The 12,009-nt window shown below is 43.0% G+C and overlaps 1 protein-coding gene across 2 annotated transcripts in view; it reads right to left on the bottom strand.

Moving 5' to 3' along the window:
- The window catches only part of dennd1b (DENN/MADD domain containing 1B), an 89,687-nt gene that overhangs the window by 72,600 nt on the left and 5,078 nt on the right, over positions 1 to 12,009 (bottom strand). The window lies entirely within an intron of this gene.

Genomic DNA, 12,009 nt, shown 5'->3' with positions numbered 1-12,009 from the left:
TAAACATTACGATAAACAACTTGCACTAAATAGTAATTTTTTATGTAAACTGACAGACCACAGCCATAGCGTTCATCCTAAAAGTGAGCCTTGTTTCTCTGATGGTTATGAGGGTTTGAAAGGAAGCTGCCACCAGCCTCAGTCTGGCCATAGGGGTCCGTGGTAAACATGGTTTCCGCAGCTCCAGGTCTCCCCGAGACCTCAGCAGGGACAGCAAGGGTGTGAAATGATGAGCAATGCTCACTGTATACTGATTTACAAGAAACCCAAACAAAGCTGGCTGAGAAACTGAACCTGGAGGATGAAGAACCTCCCGGTGAAACAGGTATAAATAAAAAGGTAAATCCCTACACTACAATTCTTACTTCCTAAGTGAGGACCACTGCTTAAACAGGTGATTGCATCACCAAAGCATCGGCCACATTGACACACCAGGCTGCCTGGGAAAGACAGAGGAATATAACAGACAAACGGATGACAGGACATGGCAGAATTCATGATGCCTTACATAATCCTATTGGATAATTTCATGGGCCCCATCTTGAAAAGAGCGGCACCAGAAAAAAAAAAAAAAAGAGCTCAAAGCTCTGCACTCCAACTCCAACCACCCCCCTTCTCCTTACTCTGTGATCTGCGCAGTTAGGGCTATTTTATGCTGATTTACTGGGTGACAGGATGGGAACTGCCACTGGAGAATGACACAGGGCAGGCAGACAGGAGACAGAGGAAGAGGACGGCGGGCAGATTGTTGTGTCCAGATTGGAATTTTTGCAGAAAGCAAAGCCCACTCCGTTCAGTCATTGGTCAAGTACAAAAGTGAGAAAGACTCAAACCACAAAAAAAAAAAATTCTACATCGTCCAATTTCCACAGTTACTGTCCGCATTCGCAGCTGTGCCAATTCGCAGTAGAACAGCAGGAGTGTGATTAATTTAAGTTCAAGTTCTGACAGCAGCTGCTCTGCATATGTGCCTACATTCAAAACACCAAGATGTGGGTTGAGGTGGGGACATAGCAAAGACGTCCGATCAAGCTCTCACGCCATAAACTATGTTAACACAAATGTCTCAATGTGGAAGCAGGTACGTTTGGAGAAACTTATAAAACTAAAATAGAAAAATACTAAAGAATAGAAAAATTTGTTTTTAACATAGAACAAGTGTGATGATCAAAGTAGAGCTTGCCCAATACCGGTAGTACATAGGTACATGATTGAGTGCTGTGTAATCCATGTTCAGAAACTTGTGTCATTACAACAAAATTGCATTCATAATCCACTGCACAGTTGTGATCTACCTTAGTGGAACAGTGTTCCATCTCTAGTCATTTAGTTTCTCCATCCCAGTCTTTTCTTTTACATTTCGTTCCAACACTATACATTCTGTAATTCCTGCTTCTCTCAATTAAACAGTTTGTGCTTTCTTTCTATATAATTTACAATGTCTTTTTTTTTTTTATTAATTCTGCCCTTCCCTGCAGCTCTGTCCTCGTCTCCTCGGCACCCTAACCCTCCCCCCCATCCTATTTTTCTCACTCCCTTGTATTTGTCCCGGTCCCTTCGGACGTGCTGGGCGTGTGGTGGGCGCGAGAGGGGGCCTGAAGGGGGTTAAGGCTGAAAGTTGAAGGTTACAGAGGTAAAGAGGACTCCTGCTGCTCCACCAGGGGACACAAATGTCACCATGACAGACCCTGCACCGGTTAATCCGCCCTCCCCTTTTTTAAATAACACATACGCACACACACAGACAAGCTCCATATTACTGGCCAGAGAGCTAATACAATTCATGTGAACCGCTTGCAATGTAATGACGTAAATGCAGTCTACAATCAGCAGAAATATGATCTGTTGCTCAACAGCATTTCATTAAGCTAAATGTTTAAAAAATGGCAAGAAAATTGTATGAGTCGTTTTTCTGAGATCAACCAACCACTTCCAATCTGTCAAATCCCTGACTACCTGCTACAGTGTATGCCTCTGTCGCTACACGCGTCAAACTAAACACGCTGCTGTGTTCATTGTGTTGGTGTTGACAAAATCTATGAGCTGCTGCCAACAGTACAATAAGCTGTCCATTTGGTGTGACACCAGTGGCAGCTTCCGTAACAAGAGGAAAGCAAAGTTTAGGATATTTCGCTTTCGTAACGTGTAAACAGATCCAGTTGGTGAGAATTGAATTGAAATCACCTCTCCAGAGTTGGATTCCTCCATTCACACCCAAGAATTGGAGGTGGACGAGCGTGCTGACAAGCTCAATGAGCGACCGTTGGTCTGTGTTTGCAAAGTGCACGTGTGCAACTATGTACTGTACAAGTACATGCATGTTGACAGATAGATAGCAAGCTCGGGAGTGAATATTTACTCTACAGTAGCCTGCCCGCTGATCCCCGAGGGCTTTAAGCGTGGCTGACCTCCAGCAGTGACGACGGGGGCAGCGCAAAGGCAGCCTCTGAGCCGTGACACAGATACAGGGAAGAGGGCGGTAGGAGGGGTGTAGATGGTCAAAAATCAATGTTTTAGATATTCCTGAGACGCCTGTCTTTACAAGTTGGATGAGCAGAGTGAGCGAGGAGAGAGGAGGGTTAATAGGTGAGGGGTGCTGGGAACTGAGAGCGGGGCAATAGGGTTGGAGTGAGAGGACGAAGGAAGGCCTGCTCAGAAGTGGCAGGTACACGCCTGCTTCACTCAACTGACAGCTCTCCTTCATACCCACTCAGCTGGATAACCTCACATCTAATGAGTAGATGAAACTTAACAATGATACTGTATGTATTGATGCACTGGAAAAAACAAAAGCCTACTTGTTTATTTCTTATTCCTTTAAAATTCCACATAAATTTGTGTCTACTGGTATTTCCAAGTAGGCTAAAAATGAAAAATGCTGGCATCCTCTTCTTGGCATCAAACTGTGCTTCCTGGGATTTCCAAGTAGGCTAAAATGAAACTGTTGGCAGAGGATGTCGTTCCTAATGCTGCCCTAATGCTGCTGGCTGGAAGGAAAAAGTTGGCACCTGCCAGTTGTGCGTCAGAAACCTCACAATGCCCAGCACAGCACGGCAAGTTATTCAACTTTACGCCATTTTGTCACTGAAGCAAAAACCCAACTAACGAACTTTGACGGAACCCGTTAAAAAATAGCCTCTGCAAACTGCTTAAAAAAGCATGTGATGAACACGAAGCGCAGCCGCAGCCCATGTTTGTGTGCAGCGTTTCTATAGGATCACCTCAGCAGTTCAATAACAGTGGCCCGAATGCACGGTTCTGAGAGAGACTGCAGTAAAACACAAAAAGGCCTAACCCTAAATCCAGTGTGAATACACATTTAGATAAAAGCCTCTAGTTTATAATTCTCTATACTATGTGAATCAAACACAGACTTAGAGCCCTCATGGCCATACAATGTTCTAAAGGCATAAAAAATGCACTTTTTTCACCTTATTCCATGAACGACTGAATGTGTGTTGCGAGTGAAAAGGGGGCCTGTTTGTTAAGAGAGGCCAAATCCCATATGGTGAACAGCAGTTCCTCTGGTGAGAAGAGAGGCTGTGAAAGCCACCGGCAGCCCCTCTCCTCCATCCGTGCTCTGGAGATGAAGGGATGTAGCGCCTGCCTCTCCTTGTTCCTCCTTTCTATCGCTCCCTCTGCCTCCTCTCCTCCCTCTTTCTTGGCCAGGGGTTAAACTGCTGCACTCTAACCTCCTTGGCAATGATTTCATTCACTCCGCTTCTCTCCTTCACTCTCTCATCTCTGAGAGAGATTTATTTCACAGTATGTAGTGGATTAGGCCCCCCTCGTATGCCCCCGGACAAAAGCATTGTTTTAGCACTAGCCTGTTCGCGGTAACGGGAGGAAACTACCACTACTAAGCGTCCACAATACGGCCATTGTGGACACAGGGCTGGAAGGACCCTGCCTCGGAGGCCGTCTAGACTTTGAGCCCGAACCGATTGGAAAAACAGAGGGAGAAAATCCCATCAGGCAGTGGAGTGAAAGTTAACTAAGGTAACCTGCTGTGAACCTGATGAAGATGTCAAGCCAACATATGGCCAAAAATGTCTATTGTCAGAACAAGGAGCTTTCTTCCCTCTGAGGGAGGGTTCGGTGGAGGTGGAGGAGGAGAGGGCTGCCTAAAGAAGTCTAGGAGGGGTTTGCACAACCTAAAAGAAGAAATAACTGTGGTGGTCATCGTTTTACTTCTGGATCAGTAGCCTTATTCTGGCCGCGAGGAGGCCCAGCCCTTCCACTCACAATTAAAGGAGTAAGCAGATTAACTGGCATTTTTCAAAGGGCAGCAGAAAGAAGAACACACTCACAGACGTTTAAAACATTTTTTCCCCTTTGCCTATGAAATCTCAGACTACACACTGCAAATGGCATTACATTTCATGCTGATTTAGTGAGCAGAGGTTCTGAGAAAAGAGAAACTTCTTAAACGATGATATGGTCCTTCAGTTTACTAGTACTGATTGGTCACACTGTGTTGTTAAAAGTACGCTACTTAACTGAATTACAAAAGATTTGTTTTGATGAATACGCGTTTTGTGCCACAGTAATTACTAATACTAGACATACAAAAAAATATATTATTTCTTAAAAAGGGCAGCAGCAAATATAAACCCAACGGCAAATCTGTAAATAGGTCTATAATTTGCAAAATAGTGATCAAATCTAATTCCAATGCTTGAATTTTTGAATAAACAAATGAAAACAACCTCTAAGGTACAACCTGCTTTACAAGCCAAAAAAACCAACTGGCAGGCTTCACATGTGAGAGATGCTGGCCTGGGGGGATTTCTAAGCCATTTCTACAGCAACATCTGAAAAAGATAAACAACAGCCTCAGCCTCACTGGAAGGAGAAGAAAGAAAGAGCTGCATGGAGATGATGTGACCCTATTAATGCCACATTAGTTGTTCTGTCTTCCCGGCTATGTGAGAAAAATGCTTGAGCAGGATGAACTGAAATAGAGAGCGGTAGGAATAGAGGGAGAGGGGGGAGAAGACATGCAGAGAGAGAGAGAGAGAGAGAGAGAGAGAGAGAGAGAAAGAGGGAGGCAGGAAAAAAGAGGAGTGAAAGTGATACTGTCTCCAGGCTAGTTGGGATGCAACCCAATTTCACAGCTTCACGAATGAGTGGCACAGCATATGGATGCAACCTTTGTGACAGCCTCCGAGTATCACCATGTATCAGCGTTGATATTCCCAGTCAGATTCCATACTGGTCCAACATTGTGTCAAACACTGCCTCCGCTTGACTGCCTCTTCAACACAGCGCACAGACAGCATGTTTGTTTTTGGAGGGGGGGGGGGGTTGTGTGTGTGTGTTAGCATCATATGCTAAGAAAATAAATAAACCTGATTCCCACAAAGCAGAAGCTCCTCCAACATGCTGAGTTGCTGCAGAAATCACATCAATGTGCTCGAGTGATTTGAAATCTAAAATCCAAAATTTGACCTAGAAGTTTGTTTCCAAGTACTGGAATACTGGAGCTACAGAAGCAGCAGCAGAGGTGAGCCTAGAAGCGCACAGGTAAAGGTCTATCGTAGTTTTTTCATGTAATCAAATATTAAAAAAAACAAATGGACTTTCTCTCTCTAATCTGCCCTAGTACAAATATAGAATATGAGCACAGTAAATTAACAACTCCATTATTAAGCTACCAGTATGAAAACACTGCAATGTAAAGTGACTCACCAATGAGGAAACATTTTCCTTGAACTATGAGGAGATGATTACAGACACTTTTGAAGATTTCGTTCTACCTGAACAAAAGCAATGTGTTGAGCTGTGTATTAAATCATTGCTGTCAAATAGGAAACTCAAGGTATTTAGTGAGCTCTTGTGACAGGAACTACACCTAAGCCTGATGATTCTGATAAAATTTACTTTCTGCATGCAGATGGAGGTCCAGGTCACTGTGAGTCACTTACACCCGCTTGGGGGAGAGTTCCTTATCTAGTCTTTGAGGCGGTGGTTGTAGCATCAGAGAAAACACTGTGTGTAGCACAGCAGCTCCTTGAGGTGTGGAGAGGATCGATCTCAGTTAATGTCATATGGCACAGCACCCAGAGGCAGCTGTGTGGTGCTGATGACAGTGTAAAGCCTTGCCTTTGGCGGCTACATGCTCAGTGCTGCAGAGCTGTGATTTGAAGTTCACATGCAAAGGCTGACAGACAGACAGCTCTCAGTCAGACAGTCAGTCAGCCAGCCAGTCTTTCCACAGGGATGACAACACATCTGTATCTGTTAAAAGCATACAATGGTGCCTGATCCTAAACACATTCACTGGGTCCCAATGTTCTGCAGAGCGGATGGACTAAATTCTGACAGACAAACACTGGGCAACCACTCAAACATACACTAACAGAGACACACATCTCCCTAAATGTAACTGGCTTCAGTAGAAAAAGTAGCGGGTGGTTTTGGACAACCTTAAGGCCCATTTTCTGGGATGGTCATTTAAAGAGCTCTTGCAGTCCAGCAAATTGAACTGTAGTCTATCCAATTTCCAATTCTCCCTTTGCTTGTTTCCAGTTTTACTTTTAACGGAACACAAATTTAAGGTTGAAAACAAACCGACTAAAACTGTGTAATAGCATTTGTGTGTCCACTTTGGATGATTCCATTCTCACTGCAAACACAGAACAAGGTGAACATGATACTCCATTATCTCCTGTGATTGTGGATTTAAACTTTATTCACCTTTTTTCTTTACTTAAGGCATTTAATAAACGTGGAACTTTGTGTACTGACTCTGAATTTCATGGGATTTAGAGAAAAAAACGAGCCAACAAGTGACTCAGCAAACCGAGCTAAGACATGTCAACAAAACCACACATACACACACACACACACACACACACACACACACACACACACACACACACACACACACACACACACACACACACACACACACACACACACACACACACACACACACACACACACACGCATCTTTGATGTGGGTTAATAAACACACACATTGGAAGCATTCATTTCAGGCTGTTGTCACCGCTTTTATTCTTCATCACCCACATTCACACAGGTTTTCCACTGTAGTTCTACAGAGATCACTGCCAAACAATTAAATTACAGAAGACCTAATTATGTTATAGTATTAGATACAGCAAGACTTAATTAGTATTAGTATTTCATTTACTTTTATTTACTGAACCAGAACAATAATTCTTAATTCTAACAAATGTCACAGAATAGTCAAAACTGTTTGTAACACCCATCAACATCATAAAAACCTAAAAGGTTAACATTATGAAAAATCATCATCAAAAAATCTAAAGAATTTTACTTATATTTTTACTATACTTACTATATTTTACTATAAATACTTTAAACAACTAATTATTGTTGATTAATTATATACTGAGAGGGCAGTAGGCTTTTTTAATCAGTACTTTACATGACCTAGTAGAGTCACCTATGTTCTATTCATTAAAAGAGGACCAGTCAGATTAGAGCTGGACATCACATGTTAACCGATTAGAAGTGGCCACAGACAAAGGTTTATCCCATTATTTTGTCAGTCTTACGGGAGATTTTATAGATCTTGGCACAAATCCTAGTCTTATCTACCAGTCCCACTTTTAACAATAAAAGGAAACAGTAAGATTTGAAAGGGATTGTATATGAAGTATTGGAAGGTGCTGGAAGCGTGCGTGAGTGCGTGCGTGCGTGTGTGTGTGCTGAGACTGTGAAAGTGTCCGCCTGTACAAAAACAAAGGCCTTAGATGAATTATAGGACTTGCAATGATAAATGATATCAGACATTCACAACGGCATCAAAAGTGACCTATATTTTCTGTCTTGAAAAATAGGCCAGAACCCAAATTAGGGGCCAGTAGGGCCACTACACGCACGTAAACGCCATTATCTTCACTATAATTGTGTGGCGTTAGGCACCATAGGAGCAGCCTTTAGTGAGGAGACATAGCCCGGGGGCATAGTTGTTGACATGTAAATAGTGAGGATAAAAGCTGAAATGACAGCACAGACAGGCTCGTATTACTAGTTCTGCTTGACTTAGGTTTGGCCTTGGCTCACAAAATTAAGGTCTAAAGGACAGCAGCCGAGATGTCAGGATACCAGTAGTCATTCCATGTCAATAAATGGGTTCATTTCCTTAATTGGGGAGTGTATTTTTCTCTTTAACATGTCTGTCTTAAGCATTTTACATCAGTCTGTGTGACAAAGGCCCACTGAGGTTTTGAAGCAATTTCGGCCTTTTCCATCTTATTCTGTGTTTCTAGAGGAGGTCCTTACGGGTCATCTGCAAAATTAATACTTGTGGATTATGTCATTTACTTTTCATTTTGACAACAGGGCATCAAATAAACTGCTGGTCTAATGAAGACATCTTGCACGAAACCTTTATGAATACGAGAATATATCTTGTCGGGTCTTGTTTAATATGTTTGGGATCCCAGAAAACCCTTTACGTGGTTCTGGTGTTAGCTCTCAATCCCACTGCTCAAGTAATCCAATCCTAAATCCGGTTAAAATCATGTCATCATAAAATCTGCTCAACACTGACAGTCATAATAGTCACCATGTTTTAAAGCAGAGCTTTTATATGAAATCCAATTTGCCAGACCTGCACAGATTAACATCGCTGCAGCTACACTGGAGCAGGAGCTGCACTAATCCTGTTCGTTTGTGGGCTAAACTAGGCCACTTTGGTATTACATGCATACGAACCAGCCAATCATTGTTCTTTGATTCACTACAACTGCTTGTCTGCGTTCGTGGGCAAGTAGCTGTTTGTTTGGTTATACATGCTTGTGCCATCTGCTGAGCTACACATACTGTATACTGTTCACTCCTGCACATCAACTGTCATGTCATTCAATAATACAATGCATATGAACTGGAGCTGCAGTAGACGCACCAGAGGTTTTCCAAGGCGGATATAAACTGGACATCAAGTTGTCCTTTGCTTCATCTGTTTATTTTTAAACGCATAAAATTCCTAGAGCTCCCTGGAGCATGGCTTAAGAGTGGTCTCCAGGGAATAGATTCATCTGTCATCCCACAACGATGCATATCACATCCACACAAACACACAGATGAAAGCAAGCCACCAAGACTGATACAGTGAGGCTTGAAGAGAGGTGATGTGATGAAAGTCTCATCAAGATCGTCTTATTTTAAATTATTGATCGGGTCCCTACTTTTCCCCCTACTTTCTCGCCACAGAAAGGGGAAGTCTATAAATAGCCCGTGAATGTCAGTGCCTGGAAGTCTTTCCATGTTCATCCAGTCTGGCAGCATTAGTGAATTCAGACGAGCCTCCTGCAGCTTCAACAGATCCTGCATCTCGGTCTCAAGCGCACGTCAATGCTGCTGTGCACATGCACACACAGCTACGTGTGCATACTTAAACATACCTCCTATCGCACATTCTTACACAAGAATGGGCCCCTGGAGTTTCAGTACTGCATCGGTGAGTGGGAAATCTCAGTCACCAACCCCCACAGTACCTCACCTCTTACTGCCATAAGCATATCTTCTATTCCTTCATCCTCTTTTGCTTCCTCTTGCTGCAGCCCATCTCATTCAGCCAAAGCTTTTTCTGGCCTGTGACGCTGGGTATCAGGTACACTAACACACAATAATTCCACTTGCATATTTCCTGAGAGGAAGTTGTTTGATGTGGTCACAGCACACCTCCTGAAAAGTCCCAGTGACCTGTTTCCTCCTTTTTTCCCCGTAGGGCCCATCTGTCCCTGTCATAGCAAGTGATAGTCAGGAGGACGGTGAGAGAAATGACGCCTTATTCGTGCCTGTGCAAACAAAGTGTGATCACAAAGAAAAACTTGATAAGCGCAAGGATGTCATGCGTCTGCACTACGTAGCTAAAAGCCAAATGTTAGAAGTTATAAATGTGTAGCTTTCTACATTGTTCTGGAAAGCCACGGGGTTAAACGTGAGGACAGTTTTAAATAAGACAAGAGCTGGGAGTGGACCCAGTAAGCAGCAGGCCACTACACGCTTACTGAATGGATGAGCGAGTGCTGGGAGGGAGCTACAAATGACTCCAGAATCAAACAAAAGAACAAAGCTGAAGAACACTGAGAAAAGCAGTACCACTGACTGGCCAACTTGGCTATGCTGGGAACCAAAACAACTATGCAAACCGCTTTTATGTTGTGATGGGAAGCAAACTTAAAAAACATTGCATGTGAGCATAAATATAAATACAATTCTATTATTATAAGAATAAATATTATTTCTAATTCATTTGCATTGTAGGAGACAGGTTTTGGCTATTAATGAGGAAATTCCCATTTGATCAACAACAAGATTAATATCTATACAACCTTTGGTTGTTTAACTAAGTGATGTTATATCTGAAATGTGAATTTTTAATTTGCACACATCCACTGACCTTCAGCCTTATTGCGGCTATACGAGAGGTTACAGTAGGTTGCTACCACTAGTGGGTCAAACAGGATACTACAGACACTTAAAAGACATAGAGTGGGAGGAGATTTCTCAAAGTTCACGCACACTGTGGTTATTACCATACCATAGCGAGGAAGTGAAGAGACTTCCTCTATTTGATTCACTGGAATCAGATAAAAACAAAGACTTGGATGATATCTGACTCTGTCAGAGCCAATTTAGTGAAGTCATATGGGTGAAATAAAAGAAAAAAGCAGAAGGGTTGTGAGATAAACAAAGTGTGAGACCCTGGGGTCCTCTCAGGAGTGTGAGTGGAGGAGTGTGGCCTCTCTAATGACCAATCAACACCCTCCTTGCTGCCATGGCATCTGTTAGTACTCCAATGGCCTCCCATCTGAGTGTGAGCCCACCGTGAACTCAACATGCAGCCGGAAACCAATCAGACTGCAGAGCTGGCAAAGCTTGGGTCAAGGAGCAATTCTGACATTTTGCAGAATGTCAATGTTCAACCTTTTCTAAAAGTTTTACTACACAGGAGTTCTGCTCCATGAATACGAAGGGTGGAAATGAGAAGGGTTGAAAGCCAAGGGAAAAATGGACCATCACAGTAGTGCTTGAAGGGGAATGAAGTGCATGAAGCAGATTGATAACTAACTAGCGAACAGTAGGTGACACTGCGAGACCTCCAGGCCGAAGTGAAAATGCTCTTCAGATACAGATCAAAAGAAGCTTTTCATAATTGGACAAAGTGAAGCTATACACTGTGTGTGAGGCCATGTGAAGGAAAGGGCAAAAGGCATCTCCTCTATACTGTATGCCTCCCTTTCTTTACAAAAATCTAAAGGAAAAATGCTACAACCCATGCAAGCGCACTCATTTCATGTTAAACCTCCTGCAGCATGTTTCAGTTCTAGTAAAATGGTATCCTGAGGTACAGAAATACAAAATGTCACTTGTACCTCACCAAAAAGGGAGACACAAGCTCCATGGCACACAACTGACATGCACAAACATGACATGGAAACAAGGCAACAACAAGTGCTTTCATCCATCCTCTAAGGGCATAAGATGTCATGTTGTTGAAATTCTAATGTACTTTGAGGTATATTTGGGATTTGGGGTTTTAGCTTGTGTAAATAAAATGTGCTTGACTTAACTCTGCATTCCTGTTTGGTGTGTGAGTTCTCTGGACTCTACGAGCAAGCACAGGGAGCAAAAAGCAGGAAAACACCCTGGACAGAGATCCAACTTTATCTGAGCCATGAGAAATGGAGACAAACACCCAGAGAGTACACAAACCACACATAGAGGCTCTAGGCATTTAAGAAGCAAGATCTCATCCTCTGCCTAACTAAGCTGCTCTGATACATGTTTTCTTAACCAGTCCATGACTAGGATTGTGAAATTGACGCTGATCTATTAAGTCTATTGCTTCGTTACTGGGAACAATCAGGCTGCAGGGAGTGGGTGAGGACAGGTAGCATCTGTCCCCACCTACTGCCTTGGCAACTACAGCATCATCTGCTAGCTTTGGCAGCATCCTGGAAGCACATCAATATGGCTTTATGTAGCCAGCGCTGCTACCAGCTA

The sequence above is a fragment of the Betta splendens genome, chromosome 4, assembly GCF_900634795.4.
Source record: "Betta splendens chromosome 4, fBetSpl5.4, whole genome shotgun sequence".
Classification (NCBI taxonomy): Eukaryota; Metazoa; Chordata; class Actinopteri; order Anabantiformes; family Osphronemidae; genus Betta; species Betta splendens.
The sequence above is the reverse complement of the archived record's forward strand: the minus strand, read 5'-3'. Positions and strand labels throughout refer to the sequence as shown.